The sequence below is a fragment of the Myodes glareolus genome, chromosome 20 (assembly GCF_982192425.1).
Source record: "Myodes glareolus chromosome 20, mMyoGla1.1, whole genome shotgun sequence".
Taxonomy (NCBI): domain Eukaryota; kingdom Metazoa; phylum Chordata; class Mammalia; order Rodentia; family Cricetidae; genus Myodes; species Myodes glareolus.
The window spans coordinates 41,865,818-41,886,061 of NC_142045.1; the positions used below are offsets into that span (position 1 = coordinate 41,865,818).

At 46.4% G+C, this 20,244-nt stretch overlaps 1 long non-coding RNA gene across 2 annotated transcripts; it reads left to right on the top strand.

Annotated features, from left to right (window-relative positions):
* The first annotated feature begins 407 nt into the window (after positions 1 to 407).
* Positions 408 to 11,479, top strand: LOC125394047 (uncharacterized). Of its 2 annotated transcripts, none has more exons than XR_014999336.2 (3): positions 408 to 474; positions 4,686 to 4,802; positions 11,419 to 11,479. It is a non-coding gene; the product is annotated as an uncharacterized LOC125394047 (long non-coding RNA). The 2 variants fall into 2 exon arrangements; XR_015735731.1 differs by lacking the exon at positions 11,419 to 11,479 and adding an exon at positions 9,793 to 11,345.
* The last annotated feature ends 8,765 nt before the right edge of the window (positions 11,480 to 20,244 follow it).

Genomic DNA, 20,244 nt, shown 5'->3' on the forward strand with positions numbered 1-20,244 from the left:
TCCCCAGCCTTGTGTTTAAGGTTTTGCAAGATTTGTTTTCCAAATTGTTTTTTGCAAACTACGTTAAAGGAATGTGCTATGCCAGCTGGTAACAGTGTCTGCTAGCCAGGCCTGGTGACCTGAGTTCAATCCCCAAGACCCAAACAGTGGAAGGAGAGAACCCACAGCTTCCTTCTGACCTCCACACACATACCAAAGGACGGAGACATACCTTCAGACACAAAATAAATAACCAAGTAGGCAAATGTATAAAAATGTTTAATTTTTCCGTTAGACTCCCAGTATCAGTATGTTAGAAACAGGTTGAGTTTCCATAGCATAGAGCTACACCCTGAAGAGGGCGGGGCACGGCATGCCCACAGGAGACCCATGGTCATGTAGAGATTAGGACAGAGGGGAGTGTTAAACGTTGTAACACAAATATGAAATGAGGTTGACTGGGTAAGTTTCACGGAGGAACTGGATTACCAAGAGGTAAGGAAGAGAGAGAGGCGGCTGGGGAGTTGGCTTAGTGCTTAAAAGCACTTGTTGCAAAGGACCTGGGTTCGATTCTCAGCACCCACATGGAGGCTAACCACCTCCTTGGGCACCAGGCACTCATGTGGTACACAGACATGCATGCAAAACACTCATCCACATAAAATAATAAAAATAAATCTTAAGAAATATTGAGAAAAGAAAGAGATAAAGGACTCTGGGGAAAGAGAGTCGTGCCTGGGGTATACTCATGGGAAGAATGCTAATGGTTAGTCGTTATTATTTTCTCTGTATTTGCCCGACAATGTGCTGGACTTTTGTTCGTTTGGGTTTGGTTCGAGTTTCTTGTTTGTTTGTTTGTTTTGTTTTTTGAGACAGGGTTTCACTCTAGCTTTGGAGCCTGTCCTGGAAGTAGCTCTTATAGACCAGGCTGGCCTCGAACTCACAGAGATCCACCTGCCTCTGCCTCCCGAGTGCTGGGACTAAAGGCGTGTGTCACCACCGCCCGGCATGCTGAGCATTTTACACACAGTATTCCATTTACCTCTCAGGACAACCTTGTGGAGTGTTATTATTTTTTATGAAGATGTGTGTGTTGTGAAAATGCGAGGTTCAGGGGCTCCAGGGACGCACTAAAAATCACAAGGCTGTTTTGAGATGGCATGAGGTGTGATCCAAGGCAGTCTGGCTCCAGAGGCCGCGTTCTCAGGGACAGCACTGGACTGACTCACTCCGTAGTCAGAGTCACATGATCAGGAGCTGCGTGCACAGTGTGATATCAGTGACTTGAGTCAGCATCTCAGTGGCTCTCTGAGAAAGAATGGAAAGACAGAGTACTCCACAGACTATGACCTATTTTAGAAAGCAGGGATGTGAAGCGGGACTTAATGACTAATTAAAAATATGTAGAAGCAAACTTATATAAAAGTGTTCCCATAGTCCATATGGGAGGCACGAACCTTAAAGGGGGAAAACTTTATTTATTTATTTCTGCCTGCCTCTGCCTCTGCCTCTGCTTTCCAAGTGCTGACATTAAAGGTGTGTGTCACCACTGCCCAGTATTAAAGGAAAAAATGTTAATGTATCGGATCTCTCAAAATTAAAACTTCTGCAAAAAAAGGAGAGTAAAAATATAAACTACGGATTCGTAAAAGTATTTCTGAACTGTCAAGTCCAACAAAAGTCTCCTGTGTAGAAGGGGAAGAAAACATGAGGTTGATAATGGGTCAGTTAATAGAACGCTTGCCTCAGAGGATGTGTACCTGTAACCTCAGCACTATAGGAGGTGACTTATAAAATAAAAGATACAGTGGGAGGGTGTTGGGAGGAGGGGCGGAAATGAAAACTTTCATAATTTAATAAACTTAAAAAAATAAATAAATAAAAAAAAGAAATAAAAAAAAATAAAAGATACATAATTTAATGTGTGCATGTGTGTGTATGTGTGTATGTAGGAGTAGTGGTGATATACATACACACATATATACATATATAAAATACTATTAAACCCTGAACAATTAAAACAATTTAGTTAGAAAACTAAGCACAGGCACATCCCACAGAGAGTGTTTCTCAGGCAGGCAAGCCCATGGACGGATGTTCAGCATCTTCAGTCATCAAGGTACAGCGCAGACCAAACCCCAGTGAGATGTCGCCACAAATGACAAAGATTAAAAGGTGACAGCGTCATAGTCTGGCAAGGCCGGTTTTTGCCTTCTCAAACTGGAGATTGAAAGTCTACAACCAGGGTCAGGGCTGGTGTGGAGAGAAGCCTTCTTTTGTAGACTGCCAAGTTAGGTAGCAGTTCCTGGCAAGATGGAAGGGTTCATCCCACAGGGAGGTTTATTAAGACAAGACGTGAACAACTCAAAATACCTTCAGCAAGTCCTTGAACGTTCAGTCCTTGAAAAAAGTCACTGATCCCCTTCCTCTTAATTGTGGTGAGAATGGAAAAATGGTCCTCTGAAAAACACTCTGGCAGTTTCGTACAAAGTTAAAACAGGTCAGCAAGGTGACCTACAGGGCAAAGCACCGAGCTGGATGGTCAGGGTTCAATCCCTGAAGACCTACAGTGTGGAAGGCGAGAACCAGTCTCTTGCAAGTTGTCCTCTGACCTCTACCTAAGTTCTATACATGCATTCTCCACCACCATGATAAATAAATGAAAAGTAATAATTTTTAAAAATTAAAATATGGCAAAGTCAAGTAAGCAGGGCCTAGGATTTGCCCTAGTGGAAGGATGAAGATTTGGTGAATTTCAAGGATGTCCTGAAGGTATTTTGAATGTTTACTTCCTGTCTAGCATGCTCAAGGCCTAGGCTTCAGCTACCAGAACCACAAACAAACAAATAAATGCAACACATAAACAAACACAAACATACAAATACCATATGGCCCACTAATTACACTTCCACATTTACCCAAAAGACAGGAAAACTAGCATTTCCTATAAAAGCCAATAGCGAATGTTGGTAGCAGCTTTATTTGTAATAGACCCAACTGGAGGCAACCCAGATGTCCTCCAATGAATGAACAGTTAAACAGGCCATACTAACACCACAGCACAGCCGTCACTCGGCAGACACAACCCGCTCCCGTGTGCACATGAGTCTCCAGAGCTGTGTGCGGAGGGGAAAGGGTACCCAGAGGTTCCATACGCGGTGACTGCCTTTACCCAGCACCGTAGAAATGACAAAATTGCAGAAAGGGAAAATTGATCAGCGGCTGCCGGAGATAACGAGGGAATCTAGGCCAGAGAGAAGGCCGTGTGGCTGTGAGAGCGACGTGAGAGACCTTGTAATGACCAGGTTTCCATCAGTCCCGACTGTAGCCATGACACCATCCCAGCTGTCACATTGTACTGTAGTTTTGAAAGATGGTACTCTGGGGGAGGCTACGTGGAGAGTCCACAGCACCTCCCTGTCCATGTGCTTCTACAGTCCCATCCAAATCAGAATGGCAATTAAATACACACCCACTAAAATTGTCCTAGGAAGTAACTTAAAGGGTAAAGGAATGGCCCAAGGTCAGTCAACAGAGCCAGCATCTGGCCCATGGACTGCATGGATGCACTCTGCTGAGACCTCTGTCCTGTGGGAGGCGAGCAGAGAGTTCTGCGCTAACAGAAAGGGGGCAGACGGAGTTGCGCAGGTAGAGGGAAAAGAGGAACTGAAAATGAGGGGAAACACAGAACCCGTTACAAACACTCTGTCCCAAAAAAGGGGGAGAGGGAGAGTGCCTCTCTGTGGTAGAGACCACCAAAGACTTTCTGAGGGCAACAGGAAACTCAGGTAAACTTTACCTAATGGGATTTCTCCAGTCCAGTCCTGGGGATTCCACCCTGGATGCTCTCCTGTGTTCCCAGAATCCCATTCACCGATGGGCCTCCCTAGGCAGAGCAAAGCCCTGGTGTTGCTATCCAGTCTGTTAACTGCCTGACTTCCCATTGTGGGTCGAGCCTACCGGGCCATGCTGCAACATTCATCTCAGCTTCAAAAACACGAGAGGGGACACTGCTGGCGAGGATCCAGGGGTAGGCAATGAATTCTGTGTTCTAGAAAAACAGGCAAAAAGAACTATTTTCAACTTGAAAGTAAAAGCTGGCAGGAAACCAACAAAGCAAAGCCCTCTGGGGCAGGTGTGGGGGAGGCGAGCTGGTTAGTTAACCTCTAGATCTCGAAGGTGGGCAGATTCCACTAAAGCAAACAAGGCCCCTTTAGTTATAAGAGACTTAGTTACCATCCAAGGCCAAGAATACAAAAATATTACGTAAAGGCCTTGCTCAAGTGGTGATTCTGCAACTCAAGCATTGCGACTTAAAGGAGACAAAGGCAGAAATGGTGCCTATTTAGACAGTCACATAGCATAACAGCAAATATTTATTGCATCAGGCCCTGAATTTTCTTTTGCACCGTGAGAAGGGTTGATGCTTTTTGAACATCTGTGTCTGAGGAAGCACAGAGCCAAGAAGTCTCACGAGGGGATGGAGGTTCCTTTGTGTTTTCCTCGATAAAATGAGAAACTTCATTTAGGTGTTCAGCTAAAACCAGAGAATTCCTAACAGCTTAGTGACAGACAGTCGAGGTCACTTTCCTAACAAAGCACAAGCAGCAGTAGATACAAATAAAATTCAAGGGTAATCGTCATCATCATCCTTGCTTTATTCGATCCTCTCTTACACCTCTCTTGTCTCCCTAAATTATGATCAGGAGAAAGGCACACAGGAGAAGAATCAGGGAAGTGACCAGGCACAGTGATATAAACCTCTAGTCCCATCATGGAGAGGCTGCAGGAGACCCGGTGACTGGAATCGGTACAAGAAATCGGTGAGTGTGTGTGTGTGCGCGTGGGTGCGTGTGTGTGTGTGTGCATGTGCGTGTGCATGTATGTGCGCACAGGCTTGTGCACGTGAGCACACATACGCGCCTGCGGGCACACACATGCATGCAACATGGGAAATCCCAGAGAGACACGGAGAGGGACAAGGCAGAAATAAAGGGATTCAGCTACAGGGAATGCCAGGGACAGCCCACGGCCACCCAAAGCTAGAGAGTCCTTCCTGCGGGATTCAGGCAGGATTAGGGGTGTGTTGACACCTTGATTTTGGACTAAAATAATTAATTTACATTAAAAGGAATTAATTACATTCTTTTTTTTTTTCGAGACAGGGTTTCTTTGGAGCCTATCTTGGAACTAGCTCTTGTAGATCATGCTGGCCTCCAACTCACAGAGATCTGCCTGCCTCTGCCTCCCCAGTGCTGGGATTAAAGGAGTGCGCCACCACCTCCCGGTTTACGTCGGCTCTTTTGTCCCTTTTCAAGTCAGGTTCCCTGCAGGCCAGACTGGGCGGGAAACTTCTGTGTGACCTAAAATGACCCTGAGCTCCTGATCACCCTGCCTCTGCTTTCTGAGTGCTGGGACCACAGGCCAGTGCCAAACACTTAGCTAAATTTATATTATTTTAAGACAGCAAGTGTGAGGCAAATTTTGTATTGCAGTTGGTCAAGAGGCACCCTGTCCTCTGTCCCCTGTCACCACCACCCCCACACACCCCTGCATGGGGACTTGAACCCTGGGCTTCCTGTTTATCAGGCAAGCATTCGTGGCTGAACCATAATCTCCAGTCCTTTTTTTTTTTTTTCTTTTTGTTCGCTTTTATTTTGAAACACATCTCACTAAGTTGTTAGAGCCAGCCTTGAACTTGCTCTGCAGCCCAGGATGACCTAGGATTGTGATCCTTCCATCTGAACCTCCTAAGTAACTGGGATTATAAATTTATGCCACAAGGCCTGGGTTAGTTAGCACCTTTTTAATAGTATAAACAAGCAACAACAATAAACCACCTTCAATTTAGGTTAAGGAAAAAGGGAAATTATTACGATAAAGCTTTTACCTTATTTTAGGGCACCCAAAGGCAGAAATGCCTCTGAGCCCTGTGACCCTCTCTCTTTCTATCTGCTTCATCATTCCCTTCTCCTTCTCCCCTACCTCCTCTCGCCTCTATTTCTCAAGACCAGAGCATCAATAGATCCGGAGTTTCCCTTTGGTATCCAAAGAGACATTGACTGCCTTTTCTCATTCGCCTGTTAGATAAGAATTCTCCCAGCATTCACTGGTTAGCAGGTGTGACCATGTCGTCTAGCAATTCTCACAGAAACCACTGGCTGGAAAGGAGAAGGGAAAGAAAGACCCTGCTCACCCCCTTCAAAGCCCAACTCATGATATGTAAAGTGAGTTTCAGTGGATGTATAGAAACGTTACTGCTGCATCTTGGACCCGGTGTGTGCAATTCCTCTTGTGCCCCAGGACTCAAACCATACCTTCAATGACACAAGATTGAACGGCCTTCTTCAGCTACCACCCCTGGGCTTAGATCTTAGTGCCCAGGGGAATGATGTGGCTCCCAGAATCCCAGCTGTTCAAGACCATGGGAAGGAGGAGAAGACAGTAGTGGTTGAGGATGAAAGGGCCTGGACCACTGTGGTGGGTTCGCTTTTTATCCAAGTTGCTGAGGAAGAGCCTAAAGGCTGGTGGCTGAATAGACACTCCAGATCTTGGAAGAGAAAGTTAAGAAGAAACAAAGATCCCTTAAACACTTAGGCCCCTTCTTAGGAAACAAACCAAAAGTGTTATTCAGTTGGAAGTTTCTGGACTTAGGACTTGCCTCCTGGATTATAGAAGAAAACCTTAGACCACACCAGGTACCTCTGAGGTTGGGGGCTGGGGAAGGAACAGAAGGCCCTCAGGAGACATCCCAACTGGGAAGTTATAGTGGATTCTAAAACCTAAGTTTTATCTAGGGGTCTTGGACCCAGGCAACGGGCAGATGCTAGGTGTATATGCAGACATCCGCCACCTCAAATCCAAGTCACTCCTTCCTCCAGACATCACAGACTTCCGAGACATCTATCTGCTCCAGAAAAGCAGCACGGCCAGAGGTTAGACCTTGAGGGAAGTTCATAGCAAACTGCAGAACTCCGTGTGGGGCTCTGCACCCACTATCAACCAATAACTGGGTGCCCTCTTGTCTTAAGTGACTGACCATACTCTGGCACCTTTTATGCGAAGTGTAATGAGCTGGCACCTTTTATGGGAAGGGCTCTGCAGGCTTTCACTATACTCTGCTGAGTGCAGCCACAATTAGTCAGTCCTGTAGGTCAGTTAGGACTCCCTTGGACAATCAAACGACAATAAAAGACAGACCGTTATGACATGCACTTGGCTGTTTTTGGGAGAGCAAGCGCCGTGCTATAAGCTGGTAATGAGGCAAGTGTCTCACTTATTACCTACTTGGGGCACCCTGCTGATGAGAGGAGGGAACCACAGCAGCCAGGCAAGGGAGTGGCTCCCTGATTCCCCTCCCCACTCCCTTGGCCTTGGTATCAAGGAGAGTCAGGCCAAGCTCACTCAGTCCAGGCCTAGAACATCAGTGGAAAGAACTCCTCCTCTGCCTCTCCCCTCCTAGCAGGGTCCCCTATAGCTCAAAGTGTTCTACTCAGTACATAGCCAGGATGATGCCTAATCTTCTGCCTTCATCTCCTGAGTACGTGCATGGACTGCAGAGCTGGGGCTCAAACCTAGGGCTACAGGCATGCGAGGCAAGCACTCTATTACCTAAGCTCCAACCCAGCTCTCAAACGTACATGAAAGATTATTCGTAAAAGTGAGAAGCCTGGCCACGAGAGTTTAGTTCCCAGGATCACATGGTGGAAGGAAGGAGAGAACCAGCTCCCAAAAGTTGTCCTCTGACCTCCACTAGAGCTCTGTGCACCCTTCCCCCACATATAAAATACATAATCTAAAAACAAACTTTAAAAACACTATTCAAAAGTTGCTTGTAGGCAGGTAGTGATGCGCACACCTTTAATTCCAGCACTGAGGAGGCAGAGGCAGTCAAATCGCTGCAAGTTTGAGGTCAGTTTATTCTATGAAGCAAATTCCAGGACAGTCACGGCTTCACAAGGAAACCCTGTCTCTAAATACCTAAAACCAAAACAAAAACAAAAAAAATCAAAAAACAAAAACAAACAAACAAATAAAAAACGTTACTTAAACTTTTTTATTTCAAGATAGAGTTTCTCTGTGTAACACCTCTGGTTGCCCTGAAACTTGCTTTGTAGACCAGGTTGACCTTGAATTCAGAGATCCACCTGCCCCCGTCTTCCTAGTGCTGGTATTAAAGGCGAGCACCACCATCTCTTGGCTGCTTTTTGTTTTGTTTTGTTTTTCAGCAGTTAGTGTTTTTCTCAAATATTTACTATATATTTTTTAAAAATCGTTTTTATTCGTGTGTGTGTGTGTGTGTGTGTGTGTATGAATGCCACATGTGTCCTGGGTGTCCATGGAAGCCGGAAGAGGGTCTCAGAGCCGCTGGAGCTGGATGCGCGTGCAGGTTTGAGTCTGAGGTGGGTGCTGGGAACCAATCTCCAAGGCTCTGCAAGAGCAGCGGGTGCTCTTACCCGCTGAGCAGTTCTCCTGCCTGTTACTTAGTTTTGAAAAGTGTCTTTTAACTTTACGAAATCAAAACCCTAGAGAGTTTTTCTGTTACGTTATAAATTAAACATAAATTTTATAGATACGGCTAAATTTAAACAATCATTTTAAGAGGGCATTTGATTGATGTTTGGTCACGTTTACAAATTCCCTTAATTAGCCTACTTTAAATATTTTAACTGCATTTATAAATTGAATATATTCAATTTATTTTGTTGAGTACTTCAGTTGCGTGACTAACAAATCTTCACGGAGTACTTAAGTGATTCATATATAGCCAATAAATTAATCTTATAAATATGTTAATCTTACATTCTTACACATGTCTAATATTGCACTTACATTTTGAAATAGTTCCACTTAAAATCACAAATGTAAATCGATTACTTAGATTATGCATTTTAAATAAGGGCTGCATGTCTAACATATTTCAAGAGGCCATATTCTTTGAAATATTACAAATACTTAAATCACTAAATATACAGATTTCTTTATACAAAAATACCGTTAATACAATGTGTGTGATTTACTTAAATATTTATATATTCATCATAAACCCTACCAGTGTTAAGAAAAAGTTCTTGCTTTTTTAAAGTTTATTTTTCAAGTTATTTTCATCTTGTTTGCCAAATTGGTTGAATTGTTCATTAAACCTGGAGCCACAGACATATGGGGATATTTTGCTCATGACACTATTGCCAGCATGGGGTTTTTTCTCCCCTCTTCCCCTCCCCTCTTCTCTCCTCCCCTCCCCCCTCCTCTCCTCTCCTCCCCTCCCCTCCCCTCCCCCTCCCCCTCCTCTCCTCTCCTCTCCTCTCCTCTCCTCTCCTCTCCTCTCCTCTCCTCTCGTACCTTCCCCCTCTCCCCGCTCCCCTCCTCTTTCATCTCCTCTCTTGAGACAGGTTTTCACTTTGTTGAGGCAGACTTCAAACTTGCAACCGTCTTCCTGCCCCAGTGTCCCAAGTACTATGATTGTTGGCATGTAACACCAAGCCTGGTCCACTTGTTCTTGGTCTCTTCCCTCCCTCCCTCCCTCCCTCCCTCCCTCCCTCCCTCCCTCCCTCCCTCCCTCCCTCCCTCCCTCCTTCCCTCTCTTCCCCCTCTGTCCTCCCTCTCTCTCTAACACGGTCTTGTGTATCCTAGACTGACCTTGAGCTCAATATGTGGTAAATGGTAATTTTGAACTTTTCGTTCTCCTGTGTCACTCCCTGAGGGTTGGGATTGTACCCAACAATCTGTGTGTGTGCCACCAAGCCCACTTTCTCCAGACAAGTATTCCATCAACTGAGTTATACTCTTTATTTGTTTGTTTTGTTTTATCAGCAAAGCTGCCTAGGCTTTTATTCCTTAACATTTCAAGACTGTGTCCATTAAATGCAAGCAAAACAGGAAGAAGTATTGGCAGGACAGGAGAAGTGACGTATCCAGAGGGTCCTTACTAAAGATGTTGCTGAGCCGTAGAAGGTCAACAAAGTCCCAGCCACAGAAGCGTCGAGAGCATGGACGAGGCTACTTGCTGTGGATAGCATTTAAGTCTGTCAGCTTATCAAGTGTACAACATTTCTGTCTTGTACTCTTACTGTGTGGCAAACTTAAAACCAACAGGAGTTACGGGCAGCCTCTGAAGGGATAGATCCCCAGTGCCTCCCCCCCCCCCCCCCCATCGTCACTTCCCAGGTGAGCCCACATTGCTGATTGGATATTGTGGGAGTGACCGTGAATTCTGAAGTCAGGTCATAAATGGCACTGCTGCTTCCATCTTGTATCTTAAGTCACTTGCTCTGATGGGAGCTGGCTGCTAACACAGCCCTGTGGCATGGTCGCTGAGGGGTTGACTTCTCCGACCCACAGCCAGCAGCGGCTTGCTTGTGACTCACCAAACTGGAAAGCAGATTTGAGAGCTCTAGACAGGCCTTCAGATAACCACATCCCTGGCCCACATTTCAACAGTGGTCTCCCAAGAGACACTGACTCAAAACTAACCACATTTATCTCCTTGTCCCCTCACAGAGACCCCCAAACAATAAAATTCTTTCAAAGTCCTTATCTATAGGACTGTGTATCTGTGTACATTTTGGGGTACATAGGAATGAATAGCTGATGAATGATCACACAGGGCTGCCTAGAGGCTCAAAGGGCAGAAGCTTTTGCCACCAAGCCTGTGTTTGAACCCTAGGACCTATGAGGTAGGAGAATTGCAATCTGTTTCTGACCTCAAACACACATCAAGGCTTGGGACAAGGGGGCCATAGTGATACCCACACAAGCACTGCAGCATAGGGTGGGAGGAGGGCAGGGGCACATCTACATATGCGCTATGGCTTCTTCCCACCCTAAAGTCTTTCACTCTTGTTTGAGTTGGGTTGGTTTGGGTCAGAGTCAGTATAAGTGGATCTGTCTGGCTTCGAACTCACTATGTAGCCCCAGCTGGCTCATGCTGACAGGAACTTCTTGCCCTCAGTACAGGTATTCTAGTACAGAACTCTACATATTGCTCTCTTAAAAACAAACTTTTTTTAAAATTTGTCCTTCCTTCCCTTTTTCTCTTTCTTTGTGAGTGTACAGTGCCTCCGCACATGTGTGGAGGTCAGAAAACAGCCTTCTGAAGTGAGTTCTCTCCTCCTGCCTCCCGGGCTCCGGAAACGAAACCACCAGGCCCCAGCGCCATCTTGTTGACCTTCTTTTCCCGTTCTTTCTCTCATAACGGCCCATAATTCTACAGAGACACAAAATTACACTGAATCCAGTATTTTACAGACCTAAGTCTTGTGACTGATAGTCTACTGGCCCATCTCGTTACAACAGCTCCCACTTGACCAGATTAAAAGTTTGTCTTTTACTTTATTCGATACATTTTTGTCTTTTGACTATGTGTTTGTCTGTGTACCAATTGTGTGGTGAAATAATCTTTTTTTTTTTTGCACACTGTGAATATGTGTTCTTGCGAAGGTGCCGACTTTCAGACAGGAGAGAGAGAGAGAGAAGAAGAAGAAGAAGAAGAAGAGGAGGAGGAGGAGGAGGAGGAGGAGGAGGAGGAGGAGGAGGAGGAGGAGAAGAAGAAGAAGAAGAAGAAGAAGAAGAAGAAGAAGAAAGAGGAGGAGGAGGAGGAGGAGGAAGAGGAGGAGGAGGAAAAGGAGGAGGTAATGAATCTAGGTGCAATAGAGATGTCAGATGTCACAGAAAGGAAACAGGAGGTGTAAGATGGAAGGAGAGGTAAAAAGCCAAGGGGCCAAACGTAGATTAATATAAACGGGCTAATTTAAGTTATGAGACCTAGTGGGACAAGCCTAAACTGTAAGCTAAACTTTCATAATTAATAATAAGCCTCCATGTCATTTGGGGGGAACTAGCGCACCGCCCCCAAATTCCATGCACACGCTAATGTATCAGGTGCCTGCTGTTGTGGAGTATCTTCCGCTGCCTCAGCCAATAGTCGCTGAAGCACGAGCCCACAGTGCAGCAGGGAGCATCTTCCGCTCCGTCAGCCAATAGCCGCTGAAATACCAGCCCACTGGGGCGTGGTATATTTCTCTTTTAAAAAGAGCCACAGATCCCAGATCAGGCCCTCTTGGTTCCGGCGCTTGGTCCCGGCTCCTGCTCCAGCGACTATTGGCTGAGGCAGCAGAAGATACTCCCACAACAGCCTGCAAAGGCCAGAGAAGAGCATAAGATTCCCTGGGACGTGAAATGCACATGGTTGTGAGTTACACATGTGGGTGCTAGGTTCACTGGAAGAACACTTAACGGCTCTTAACTTCTGAGCCATCTCTCGAGCTCCAGGAGTTTGTATCTGAGGGGGAAACGTCTTTGCCAGAAATCTGCTGCTAACATGGCCGTAAGTCCAGCCGCTGTCACAGCCGTCTGCACGGTAATGAGGAGCTTTGGAAGACCACCAACGCCAGCCACATCTTTCCAGTAATCTACAGCACTGTCAATGACATCATCATCTATTATTAGGTTGCCTATGCCAAAAAGTTAAGAGACATTCTTTTTCAAAAAGGCTTTTTGTTTTGGTATGGTTTTTCAAGACAGGATTTCTCTATATAACAACCCTGGCTGTCCTGGAACTTGCAGGGCTCAAACTCAGAGATCCACCTGTCTCTGCCTCCTGAGTGATGAGAGTAAAGGTGTGTACCACCATGGCCCTGCTCGAAAAGTTTTTATTATCTTTAAATTATTAACTTTTTGTGTGCACGTCCACAGGCCACAACACATGAGTAGAGGTCGGAGAATACTTGAGTGTTCTTTCCATTGTCTGTCTCTTTCCATTATGTGAATCTCTGGGGTCAAACTCAGGTCGAACAGGCTTGGTGGGAAGTGCCTTTCTTTACCTGCTCAACCATCTGGCCAGTCTTCTTCTTCTTCTTCTGCTGCTGCTGCTGCTGCTGCTGCTGCCGCCGCCGCCGCCGCCGCCTCCTCCTCCTCCTCCTCCTCCTCCTCCTCCTCTTCCTCTCCTTCTCCTCCTCTTCCTCTTCTTCTTCTCCTCCTCCTCTTCTCCTCTTCTTCTTCTTCTTCCTCTTCCTCCTCCTCCTCATTCTTCTCCTTCTCCTCCTCTTTTCAATACAGGGTCTTATTTAGCCCAGATACAACTTTGCTATATAACTGAGGATGACCTTGAACTTCTGATCTTCTTGCCTTCCACCAAATTCTGGGAGTACAGGGATGTACCACTATGCCTAGAGTATGTAGCACTACTAGAGACTGAACCCAGGGCTTTGCGCATCTGAACTAGCTCTCTCTCACTGAGCCCCAGCCCCAGCCCATGAATCGTCTCAACCCTTCTCTTCTATGTCATCATCAGTGGCCTTAGGTGCTCTCTCCAGAGCATATCCCCAGTCCAGGACTATCCCTCTGTCCCTCTCCCCATGGCTCTAGAGCATACCTTGTCAGGGCTATGACCTTTCTGCTGAAGTACTGTTATGAATAAAATGGCTGGAAACAGTCATACAAGTCTTTAGGTGTTTCATTTCTCCTAGGTAGCTATCTAAGATGCGTTACCAGATCCAGTGGTAAATACCATATTTTATACAAAACCACCAAATGGTTTTCCAAAGCAGGATTGTCGTTTCTTATCGTGTCCCCTCAAGCAATACATAATAGCTCCAACAGTCACATGTTCTTTCTAGATCTTGGTATTTTGTTTTGTTTTGATTTGCTTCATTTTAAAAAATTATTTATTGTGTGTATGCCACAGCACACATATGGATGCCAGAGAACATGTTTGCACTTGCCCAGGGGTAAAATTCAGTCTGTTTGGCTTGGCAGCAAGTACCTTTACCCAGTGATTCACCTTGGTGGCTCTTCTAATATATATATTTTTAAAGTCCTCTATTGAGGGAGGCTGCTAGTACATTTCCCGACTGCCCTGACTCAAAATAGTCATACAGAAACTATATTATTTGCAATACTGTTTGACTAGTAGCTTAAGCATATTTCTAGCTAGCTGTTATATCCTAAACTAACACATCTCCATTAATCTGTGCATCACCATGAGGTTATGGCCTACTGGCAAAGTTTTGGTGGGCTCAAGCAGAGGCGTCTGTCTCCTGCGGGTGGCTACATGGCTTTCCTCCAGCTCCACCTACTCTCTCTCTCTCTCTCTCTCTCTCTCTCTCTCTCTCTCTTTCAGTCTGGCTTTATTCTGTTAAGCCATTGGCCAAAAGTAGCTTCTTTATTAACCAATGGCAATAAAGCATATTCACAACATACTTCACCTCCCACGTCAGTCCTCTTGATAAACTAGTTTTTTGTTTGGTTTGCTTTAACTTTGGGTTTGGTTTTTGGTTGAAGCATATATTGAAATGTTCTTATCCTAAGTATACAATGTGGAGTTCTGATGGTCATTTGCAGGGATGAATTAAGATACAGAACATTTCTGCTGCTCCCAAATCCCCAGCTATTACCCTCTGAGGTAGCTGTTGTTACTTGTCAACAACTTGACAAAATTCAGAATCACCTGAGGGATGGGCTTCTGGGTAATTGAGGAGATACCATTCCTTGGCAGGGTATCCTGAATTATGCAAATGGAGACCCAAGAGCTGAGGAGGGCCCTGGGTTTATCATTCTCTCTGCTTCCTGTGTGGGGATGCGATGTGACCCCCCAGCTTCCTGCTCCTGCCTTCCACAGGAATCTTCTCCACCACGAGGAACCATATTCCCCTGGGATCTTTCTCCCTTCAGTTTCTTTACTCAGAGAATTTTACCACAGAAACAACAACAGAAATGAAGCAACTTCCCTTTAGCTGTTTCCCGCTAGAGACTTCTGCCTTAACTGCATTTTTGCTTTTCTTTTTCTGTCCCTTTTCCTTTTCCCTCCCTCCCTGCTTCCTTCCCTTTCGCTCTCATTTGTGTGTTTGTTTGTTGTTGTCCTATAGCAGGCTGCAAGCTCTGGAGTTATCTGTGAGCCACCCAGCCCCAAGGCCTGACAGCCTCCCCTCTACTCAGCGGAATGGTTTTGGGTTCCATCTATGCTTTTGCGTATGTCAGTGATTCTTGGCTTTTGCTGTGCAGTAATATTTTACTGTATGAGCCTGATATGTTTGTTTATTTGCCCCTTTTGCCGGGGGCTTCACCTCACTTTTGCTTTTTGAGACAAGGTTTCCATATACAGCTTTGACTGGCCTAACACTCCTTGTGTAGCCCAAACTGGCCTCACATTGGTGGCCGTCTTCACGTGTCTGCCTCCCGCGTGCTGAGATCACGGACTTGCACAATCACGCACAGTGTGGCATTCACATTTCGTTACTAGAATCTCCTTCCTAGGTGTTTCACGGAGAGACGTGAAGGCATGTGCAGTATGTACCAAGCCTAAAGACCTGAGTTCAATCACTATATCCCACGAAATAGGAGAGAATCAACTCCTTTGTCTAATTCTGTGATCTCATACTGTGTGTGTGTGTGTGTGTGTGTGTGTGTGTGTGTTTGTATGCTGATAGGTAAGCACACACAAACATACATTCTCTTTAATGAAGAACAAAAAGAATAGTAATTTGCTTCTCCTCTCCTCTCCTTTACTTTTCATTTCTTTGCCTTTTCATATGGCGCTGGGTTTGAACCCAAGACCTCATGCTTGTTCTCAAGTACACAACCACTGAGCTGTTTCCGGCTGCCCTATCGCAATCTGACCTTCACAGGGATGCTAGAGGGATCTTTTAGGTAAATTACTCAAATCTCATTCCTCTTCTGCTTAACACCCGTTAGTGGCTTCCCTTCCTGCCTAAAAGGAAGAAGTCCAAGCTGCCTATTGCGGTGAGTAAAATCCAGACCTCTGGAAGTCTCAACGTGGCCGCACAGGGGACTCTTCAGGGAACTTTTGAACAAGTGAGCTGGGTGCTCTGGAGGAGGTCTGCGGGCCTCTGCAGCTCCCTGGGAGATGCTCACAGGCCTTGGCATGTGTCATGGCCCCTGGCTTCCCTGCTTTAACATCGCCTCACAGCCCCTCCTCCCGGCCCTCTGAACACAGAGACTCCAATCCCCACATCAGGGCTGCGCCCTCACGGATCTCTCTTTGCTGTGCTCTTCAGATCTTAGTGTGACTGCTTCTTTCTTGTGATTCAGGCTCAGCCGTTGCAGGCTCAGAGGGGCTAAAAGCCATGCGGTCACAGTCGCGGGGCGCTTGTCCGCCTCTCCATGTCACACCTGCATCTATTGTTGCTGTGTTCATTTTTTCCCCCTGGGTCTTTCTCTCCAGTAAGAGGATGGATTTGCCCTCCTGCTCACTCTGGCACCTCTAGCATTTACAGCCATGCCCGCCACACGCAAGGCCTTAATCAATGTTTGCTGGCAGATGTGTGTTTGGACGGGATGTGTGTTGCCCGGCAGGAAAGCAACCATCCAGAAAGGCTTTTCTATCTGTCTTTCCCCTGATGTTCATGTAAGACCATTAATTTTCTGGAAAATGGTGATTCTAGCCTTAGGGGAAGAAATCCAAGTAATAGAGCTTGTTAGATCTTGAAGAGGAGAGATATTGCCTTTAGTTCACAAATGAATGGGGATTTTTGTCATTGTTGGTTTGTTTTGACAGCTAGGGTCTCATGTAGCCCAGGCTGGCCTTGAACTTGCTGTATAACAGAGGAAGACCCTGCTCTTCTGAACTTTCTGCCTCCACCTCATGAGTGCTGGGATTACCAGGGTATGCCACCATGCCTGGCTTATTGATGTTGCAGATCACACCCAGGGTTTTGTCCATCCTGGTTAGACACTGTACCCACTCCCCACCTTGGTCTCTAATGTCTTAGCTTTGGTTCCAGCTTGATGCTTTGTACTATTTTTGTTTGGCTTTGTTTCTTGGTTAACAGTGATGGCTTCTTGGAGATAGGACTGTGGGACATTAGTGCTTCATTATCTTCTCTCTGCAGATTCTCTTTATAAGCAAGGCATGTGTTAATGCGATATTTTAAGAGTTTAAAGTACTCGGGAGGCAGAGGCAGGTGGATCTCTGTGAGTTCGAGGCCAGCCTGGTCTACTGAGCTAGTTTCAGGACAACTAGGGCTGTTACATAGAGAAACCCTGTCTCAAAAAACAAAAAACAAAACAAAAAAAAAGCAAGAAGAAAACAATGAGACAGAGTGGAAGACAGGAAGGACGTGGGAGAATCTGAAGCACTCTCTAAATACCAGATACAGCACTAGGTGTGTCTCGGATCCATTTACCCATCACAATTTTATGTGAAATATATGTAACTATTTGTATTTCACAGGTAGACAGACTGAATGGGGCCTAGGAAAATCTTGCTTTCCTTCTGAACATTCCTATCTCCTTGCTGCTCTCATTTATAAGAGTGAGCAAAATACACAAGGCATGGATGGCATTAACAATGGAAAAGCCATCTAATGAGAGAACGATTAATCAAAGATTCGGATCGATCTTGTCGGGTCAGGACATGGAGCTGAAGCCAGCAATCAGACCAGCGCTCTGGGTAAAGGGAAACTCCCACAGTCCACAGGCAGCTGCTAAGGTTGACAAAGACAAGGAACTGGTTTGGCTGGAATTTGTGCAAATACGATCTTGTGGATTTCGCTGGCTTCTTGTCCACGGTGAGACAGCCAAGGCTGAAAGCGTGACCGGGATAATTCTGTCATGATCATCTTTCATGATGGCCCTCTTCTGATATTTACTTTCAGTGCAGTTTTTAAACGCCCTCTCCCCTCTTCATTTCTATCCCATCTGGTTATCTTTCATCCCCGAAAGCAGATTGTTGCCGATACTAAAACTAATAATTTAACAGCCTTAATTTATTAAGTGTTCATGCTAGCTAAAATATTTACCATATCTCATCTGCCCCCCGGAAGAACACTAACAAAACAGATATAATTGTTTCCCCTTACTTTGTAGATGAGAAAACCTAAGGTCTAGAAAAGTCTAAGCGACTTCCTTGTGACTGAGGGGCTAATAGGCGTGTCCCACTCAGAGGTGTGACTACACAGTCCTGTCCTTGTCCTAGGCATTCTTCTGTTCTGCTCTGTGGCCCTCAGAGCTTCCTCTGCCCCCTGTCAGCGTGCCTCATCCTGTGCTCAGGTGTCACCAGGAAACACAGGCAGCTTCAACTGGCAGCCCCGGTGAAGCCTACAGCCGCTAATTGACAGCTGCTTGCTCCACAGCGTGGCCCTCCCCACTTTCTTCCTTGCTGGAGTCAACCTTGCTAAGCTGCAGTGGAGGCTGGACATCGGCCCAAGCCTGGCTCCTCTGAGCCAAACAGGATGCTCTCTGTCTTCCACGAATAGTTTGAGTCCTGGGAGGGAATCAGCTGAGGGTTGCTGAGGAAGGATCATTTAGCCTCTTCCTCTTCTTTTCCTTTTTTCCTGACACGGGGTCTCATATATCCCAGGCTGTCCTCCAACTGACTTTGTGGCCAAAATGACCTTGGATTTCGGATCCTCCTGCCCGCATTCCCCAAGCGCTGAGATTACAGGCACGGAGCACCACAGCAGGTTTAGTGACACGAGGGACCAGACCTAGGGCTTCATGTGTGCTAGGCCAACACTCTCTCAATAGAGCTACAGCCCCGGCCTCCATTCAACACAAGAATTAATTAATGGTTAATGTCTCTTTCGCCACATGTCTGTGCATGATGTTAGATGAGATGGCTCTCTTGAAACATTTGACAATTTTCAAAGTATATGATGCTTCCTGAAACCAAACTGTTGGAGATCTACTACCTAGTTCACACCATGCCCAGCCCCCCACCCTCCCTTCCACTGTTATTAAAGTAGTTTTTTAAAAGGGTTTTCTACTGCTTGTCTTGTTACTGGGTACTTTGGGGAGTCACCTTGGTGGTTGCTAAGTGATATTGGAGAAATCAGGATCTCAGTCTCATTAGTCAAAGAATTCTAAGATGGACTTAAATGGAAGCTTGAGAATAATTTTATTAGCGTTTAAAAGAAAAAAAAATCTCAGAGCAGACAAGATACAAATCTCAACAGTTTCTGGAAGGAAGATAGTGGAGAAGAGAAGGAGGAAGGGAGCCAATGGATTTGAGGGAGGTTGACAAGTAAACACCCGTTCCACTGCAATAGGCAGCCACGTGGTGAGAAGAGGGGCATAAGAGAAGGAGCAAGAAAGCCCAGAGTGGACGGCTTCTTCAAGATGGAGAGGGATGGAAAACTGCCCTCCTGGGGGTAGTCCTGTCCTCCTGAGGGTGGTCCTATCCTCCTGAGGGTGGTCCTATCCTCCTGAGGGTGGTCCTGCCCTCCTGGGGATGATCCTGCCCTCCTGGGGCTGTTCCTGCCCTTCTGGGGGTGGTCCTGCTTTCTTGGGGTGATCCTGCCCTCCTGGAGGTGGTCCTGCCCTTCTGGGAGTGATCCTATCCTCCTGGGGGTGGTTCTGTCCTCCTGGGGGTGGACCTGCCCTTCTGGGGGTGGTCCTGCTTTCTTGGAGTGATCCTGCCCTCCTGGGGGTGGTCCTACCCTCCTGGGAGTAATCCTGTCCTCCTGAGGGTGGTTTGCCCTCCTGGGGGTGGTCCTTCCCTCCTGGGGGTGATCCTGCCCTCCTGGGGGTGGTCCTGCCCTCCTGGGAGTGATCCTATCCTCCTGGGGGTGGTCCTGCCCTCCTGGGGGTGGCTCTGGCCTCCTGGGGGTGGTCCTGCCCTCCTGGGGGTGGTCCTGCCCTCCTGGGGTGGTCATTGTTCTCCACCCAGGCTAGAGATTTCATCTTCCATCCCTTCTTCTGCGCAATCCATCCCAAGCGGGCACAGGAAGCGGCCTTTGACTCTCGGTGGAGTTTACCTTGACCTTGTTTGTCCAAAACCCCACTTCCCATAGCGGTTATCTGCAAGTACAGTGACTACTTGTTCATTCAGTGTCCCCACAGGACAATGAGCTCTTTCAGGACTAGGGTGGCATCTTTTTGCCTTTGTCTTGGTGGAGGCCAGCATCGTAGATGATCACAGTGTGGGGAGCTTCAGTGCGCTGGGAAGGCTTTCCTGAAGACACTAATCAATTAACTACTCTTAAGAAAATTTGCTTCTGGTGCGGACTCTATGTTTGGAGGCATTTGCTTCTGCCTGGCTGGACCCTAAGAAAGGATGTTAAGGATGTTATGTACCCTTTTACCACCTTTTACCACCCTCAGCAGAGGGTGATTTAAATCTTCCTTCTGCTTTCCGAAGTCCCTTCCTTTACTTGGAGCTGCGATCCTGGCGTCAAGGCCCTGTTGCTTTATTCCCAGCTCTGGGATTAATTTTGCCAGTTGCCTGCTAAGAGAAGCCAACATCGACTGTATGTGCTTTGTGCTTTGTGTGTTTCATGTGTTTGTTTTTGAGGCAGGGTCTCTCTGCAT